The sequence below is a fragment of the Kryptolebias marmoratus genome, linkage group LG6, assembly GCF_001649575.2.
Source record: "Kryptolebias marmoratus isolate JLee-2015 linkage group LG6, ASM164957v2, whole genome shotgun sequence".
NCBI classification, from domain to species: Eukaryota; Metazoa; Chordata; class Actinopteri; order Cyprinodontiformes; family Rivulidae; genus Kryptolebias; species Kryptolebias marmoratus.
This window is the reverse complement of record NC_051435.1, coordinates 2,278,850-2,285,058: the sequence shown is the minus strand read 5'-3', so window position 1 is coordinate 2,285,058 and position 6,209 is coordinate 2,278,850. Positions and strand designations below refer to the sequence as shown.

Genomic DNA, 6,209 nt, shown 5'->3' with positions numbered 1-6,209 from the left:
GCCGAGTCTCTGAACGCCGAGTCTCTGAACGCCGAGTCTCTGACCGCAGAGTCTCTGAACTCAGAGTCTCTGAACGCAGAGTCTCTGACCGCAGAGTCTCTGAACTCAGAGTCTCTGAACGCAGAGTCTCTGAACGCCGAGTCTCTGAACTCAGAGTCTCTGAATGCCGAGTCACGTCGTAGAACTTCCTGTTTGCAGCTTCTTTCCACGTTTATGCACTCAAACTATTTCTGCGTGCTCCGTGCGATCCTCAGAGGTCAAATATCGAACATCGAATCGTCCAGTTGGATCAGGAGCAGGGGCTACAACCTTTCGTTTGGTGACTTTTATGATTTTTTTTAAATATTTAACTTTATTTAAGGTAAAAATCTCTTCAGATCCTGCAGAAACTTTGTTCTCTGAGCTCTACTCGTCACCTGCAGCTGTTTTGTCGGGCCGAGACGAGGTTCTGCTGGAAGGCTCTCGGGGCGGCAGGGGTTAAAATGGCAGCCGGGTCGCGCTGCTCTCGGTGACCTGTATTCCCACGCCCTCCGTGCCAGTCGGACGGGTATTTTAAGGAGCAGAAGTGCTGACGTGCTGCACAAAGGCAGCAGATGGACTGAACTGGTCTCAGACCAAGTAAGGGTTTGACTGACTGACTTCACCCGGGTCATGGTGACGATTGGCTCATAGAAGAAAACAAAATGGTTCCTCTCAGTCTAGATGCTGCCGGTAAGAGCAGCACAGGAATGGGCTTCGGTTTAGAGACAAAACAGAACCAAACCCAGATGTTCACATGATGTTTGTGGCTCTTTTTGGAATTAAAAACCTGCAGCAACGAGGCGCTGATCAGACAGGAAGTGATGCTGATCAGACAGGAAGTGATGCTGATCGGACAGGAAGTGATGCTGATCGGACAGGAAGTGATGCTGATCAGACAGGAAGTGATGCTGATCAGACAGGAAGTGATGCAGGAAAGTGGGAAAGTCAGTGACCAACACTGGAAGCACCACCCTCCATCTCTACTACAACCTGACCCCGTCCCTTCAGTTGAGGACAAAATGGCTGAAATGGATGTTTTTCTCCGAGGCTGTAAAACCGACGGCCTCTCTGACTGAAGCTTTCATCTCTGTCCCGCTTCATTGTTTAAAGTTCGCCACAGGCTCTGAGTGAAATATGTTTTTATTTAATGGCACTCTCTGTAGAAAATGGAGCAACGCTGCAAGGTTAAGCTTCGCCCATTTTGGGGTAAAATAACTCCTCCACTTTAACGTGGCTCTTGAGATGAAACTTTATTTTGAAATTTTAGAAACTATTTTGACTCATAGTGAACTAATTCATTGCACAATAACCAGCATCCATCTTGTTAACCAGTAGCTGCAGTAAAATCTAATATTTCCAGGTTGACAAGCAGTTTTGCAATGTTTGTTTTTCCCCAAAAAGGGGCGGGGCCATTTGTAAAAGAAGGAAGTGACGTCATTTAACATCCTGGCACTGAAGTCAGAATCTGCTGTTAATTAGCCTTTTTTAAAAAGAATAAATAAAAGCTTGAGCCAAAAAAAATGAACCATCTTGTTTAAGTAAGACTCCATTTTGCTCTGAATTTATTTTAACACAACAAGCAGCTGAACTGACCACCAACTCAACACACTGGGAACACAAATAAACCGAAGAGCCGAGAATAAGAAAACTGTTTCAGTTGTTTCCACAAACAACAGTGAGTGAACCTCCTGGTTCTACTGTGGTCACCGTGATGAAATGTTTCTGAGAGCTTCCTGTTGCCTGCAGAGGCTCCTTCGGCCACAAACAGTTTATGTTACAACGATGGGAGTAAAAAACACCTTCTATGAAGTTACACAACTCTGAGCCGAGTCGACAACAGATCGGTTACCAGGAGAAGCTTCACCAACGTGATTCCCTTAAAGCTGATCCTGATCAGAGCTTCAGAGGAGGTCCCCTCTGCTCTCGTACGGAGAAATAAAACACAGTTACAGATCTGATCTCAATCTGCTGGAAACCTCTCCACCAGCTCAGTTTCAGGCTGGATTAGGATTAGACCTCCTGAGGTCAAACTTTCAGGTGTTTTAAATAACTTGAACCACATTAGAGAGAAGATGAGGACCAAGTTTTGTTAAAATATTCCTCTACAAACTGATAAACCATCAGTTGTCTCCACCTCCATCTGGATATGATCAGAAACAACGACTCACAGACGTTTCCTGCTCAACGAAAACATGAATATTTGTCTAATCTGTAAAGCTGATCATCCTGTTTGTCCCTCTGACTGCCACAGCTGTCACCTGAACAGGTGAACAAACTGATCGTGGATCAGTTCTGAGGACTTCCTGAGCAGACGGTTCAGCAGAAAGTTTGAAGGAACCACGTCAGCGGGCCTGAGGGGCCACGTGTGGTCCCGGAGCCGCAGGTTGCAGAGCCGTGGTCTCTGTTTGGCTTCTGCCTCTTATTTTGAAAGCAGACCCTCACTTCCTTAAATCACTGGTTTTAATAAAAGTTTCCCCTCGGTGTACCTGCGTAGATAAACATCTGTCCTCTGTGACCCCGCCCCCCGCTGGGGAAAACTCGGCCATGTTCGACAAACAGGAAGCAGTTTGCGATCGCAATCTGCGCCTGAGGTGATGTCATCGAGAGGAAGCCGCCGCTTTCAGAGACTCCACTTCCTTTAAAGGAGACGCGGGTCGGGCCCGCCGTGCACGCCGCGCGGCTCGGGCCTGAGCTCTGTGCACGAACACACATCAGGAAATAAACAGGATTGTTCCATTCATGTGTTGCAGGACAAAATGGATGCTTACAGGAAGCCGTTTCTGAGCTCCAGCTGAAAGTTTCGATGTAAAACACCGACCGGGTGAAAATGTGCCGAAGTCGCCTCATTTATCGTTACAGATGAACTCGGCTCCGGCTGCAGGACAGACCCGCGGCTCAGACTAATCCGGTCTAAGCGCTGAGTTCTTCTCGACGCCTCGCTGAGCTCCTTACGCTCACACACAGCGCCGACCGCGAAGCTTAATCCCCAGTTAAGATCATTTCCATTAAATTCATGCAGACAAAACAAACCCAAAGGTCGCCGCCGGGTCAGAAGACCTGATGACACCTTCAGACAAACCGGAGGAAACCCGACGTACAAGAGAGGAAGATATTCAGAAATGACCGTAAATCTCTAGAAATCCAGCTGAAGAGGAGCGGCTGACAGCTGTAAATAAACATCAAATTAAATTAATCGAGCTGTAATCTGGAACCGCAGAACGAGGGGATTGGATTAATCCGTTTTACTCAGTTTGTCATCCTGTTCTCCGAGCTTCATAATCGACCAGCGGAGAAGGAATCATTAAATCCGAAGCCGAGGGACACTAATTACAGGAAAACCCGGCAGACGACTCGGATCCTGACGGAAACTAAAAACATTTATAAACTGTGATTCAAAGTTTGAGTTTTTATTATGAACGCGTGAAACATGAGAAGTTTAAATCATAATAAAGGTGTCTGAGATCATGATCCCTCACCTGTCTGCAGAGGGAACACTGAAGGATCCTTCACCTGTCTGCAGAGGGAACAGGTGAGGATCCTTCACCTGTCTGCAGAGGGAACAGGTGAGGATCCTTCACCTGNGTCTCTGACCGCAGAGTCTCTGAACTCAGAGTCTCTGAACGCAGAGTCTCTGAACGCCGAGTCTCTGAACTCAGAGTCTCTGAATGCCGAGTCACGTCGTAGAACTTCCTGTTTGCAGCTTCTTTCCACGTTTATGCACTCAAACTATTTCTGCGTGCTCCGTGCGATCCTCAGAGGTCAAATATCGAACATCGAATCGTCCAGTTGGATCAGGAGCAGGGGCTACAACCTTTCGTTTGGTGACTTTTATGATTTTTTTTAAATATTTAACTTTATTTAAGGTAAAAATCTCTTCAGATCCTGCAGAAACTTTGTTCTCTGAGCTCTACTCGTCACCTGCAGCTGTTTTGTCGGGCCGAGACGAGGTTCTGCTGGAAGGCTCTCGGGGCGGCAGGGGTTAAAATGGCAGCCGGGTCGCGCTGCTCTCGGTGACCTGTATTCCCACGCCCTCCGTGCCAGTCGGACGGGTATTTTAAGGAGCAGAAGTGCTGACGTGCTGCACAAAGGCAGCAGATGGACTGAACTGGTCTCAGACCAAGTAAGGGTTTGACTGACTGACTTCACCCGGGTCATGGTGACGATTGGCTCATAGAAGAAAACAAAATGGTTCCTCTCAGTCTAGATGCTGCCGGTAAGAGCAGCACAGGAATGGGCTTCGGTTTAGAGACAAAACAGAACCAAACCCAGATGTTCACATGATGTTTGTGGCTCTTTTTGGAATTAAAAACCTGCAGCAACGAGGCGCTGATCAGACAGGAAGTGATGCTGATCAGACAGGAAGTGATGCTGATCGGACAGGAAGTGATGCTGATCGGACAGGAAGTGATGCTGATCAGACAGGAAGTGATGCTGATCAGACAGGAAGTGATGCAGGAAAGTGGGAAAGTCAGTGACCAACACTGGAAGCACCACCCTCCATCTCTACTACAACCTGACCCCGTCCCTTCAGTTGAGGACAAAATGGCTGAAATGGATGTTTTTCTCCGAGGCTGTAAAACCGACGGCCTCTCTGACTGAAGCTTTCATCTCTGTCCCGCTTCATTGTTTAAAGTTCGCCACAGGCTCTGAGTGAAATATGTTTTTATTTAATGGCACTCTCTGTAGAAAATGGAGCAACGCTGCAAGGTTAAGCTTCGCCCATTTTGGGGTAAAATAACTCCTCCACTTTAACGTGGCTCTTGAGATGAAACTTTATTTTGAAATTTTAGAAACTATTTTGACTCATAGTGAACTAATTCATTGCACAATAACCAGCATCCATCTTGTTAACCAGTAGCTGCAGTAAAATCTAATATTTCCAGGTTGACAAGCAGTTTTGCAATGTTTGTTTTTCCCCAAAAAGGGGCGGGGCCATTTGTAAAAGAAGGAAGTGACGTCATTTAACATCCTGGCACTGAAGTCAGAATCTGCTGTTAATTAGCCTTTTTTAAAAAGAATAAATAAAAGCTTGAGCCAAAAAAAATGAACCATCTTGTTTAAGTAAGACTCCATTTTGCTCTGAATTTATTTTAACACAACAAGCAGCTGAACTGACCACCAACTCAACACACTGGGAACACAAATAAACCGAAGAGCCGAGAATAAGAAAACTGTTTCAGTTGTTTCCACAAACAACAGTGAGTGAACCTCCTGGTTCTACTGTGGTCACCGTGATGAAATGTTTCTGAGAGCTTCCTGTTGCCTGCAGAGGCTCCTTCGGCCACAAACAGTTTATGTTACAACGATGGGAGTAAAAAACACCTTCTATGAAGTTACACAACTCTGAGCCGAGTCGACAACAGATCGGTTACCAGGAGAAGCTTCACCAACGTGATTCCCTTAAAGCTGATCCTGATCAGAGCTTCAGAGGAGGTCCCCTCTGCTCTCGTACGGAGAAATAAAACACAGTTACAGATCTGATCTCAATCTGCTGGAAACCTCTCCACCAGCTCAGTTTCAGGCTGGATTAGGATTAGACCTCCTGAGGTCAAACTTTCAGGTGTTTTAAATAACTTGAACCACATTAGAGAGAAGATGAGGACCAAGTTTTGTTAAAATATTCCTCTACAAACTGATAAACCATCAGTTGTCTCCACCTCCATCTGGATATGATCAGAAACAACGACTCACAGACGTTTCCTGCTCAACGAAAACATGAATATTTGTCTAATCTGTAAAGCTGATCATCCTGTTTGTCCCTCTGACTGCCACAGCTGTCACCTGAACAGGTGAACAAACTGATCGTGGATCAGTTCTGAGGACTTCCTGAGCAGACGGTTCAGCAGAAAGTTTGAAGGAACCACGTCAGCGGGCCTGAGGGGCCACGTGTGGTCCCGGAGCCGCAGGTTGCAGAGCCGTGGTCTCTGTTTGGCTTCTGCCTCTTATTTTGAAAGCAGACCCTCACTTCCTTAAATCACTGGTTTTAATAAAAGTTTCCCCTCGGTGTACCTGCGTAGATAAACATCTGTCCTCTGTGACCCCGCCCCCCGCTGGGGAAAACTCGGCCATGTTCGACAAACAGGAAGCAGTTTGCGATCGCAATCTGCGCCTGAGGTGATGTCATCGAGAGGAAGCCGCCGCTTTCAGAGACTCCACTTCCTTTAAAGGAGACGCGGGTCGGGCCCGCC

General features: G+C 46.7%; 1 protein-coding gene and 1 long non-coding RNA gene across 17 annotated transcripts in view; both read right to left on the bottom strand.

Moving 5' to 3' along the window:
- Positions 1–6,209, bottom strand: part of lrrfip1a (leucine rich repeat (in FLII) interacting protein 1a) — a 48,759-nt gene that overhangs the window by 35,608 nt on the left and 6,942 nt on the right. The window lies entirely within an intron of this gene.
- LOC119617090 overlaps positions 662–6,209 on the bottom strand; it is a 9,435-nt gene continuing 3,887 nt past the window's right edge. Inside the window, exon 2 of the long non-coding RNA XR_005233272.1 lies at positions 662–3,599. This is a non-coding gene — a long non-coding RNA (uncharacterized LOC119617090). The remainder of the gene's footprint in view (positions 3,600–6,209) is intronic.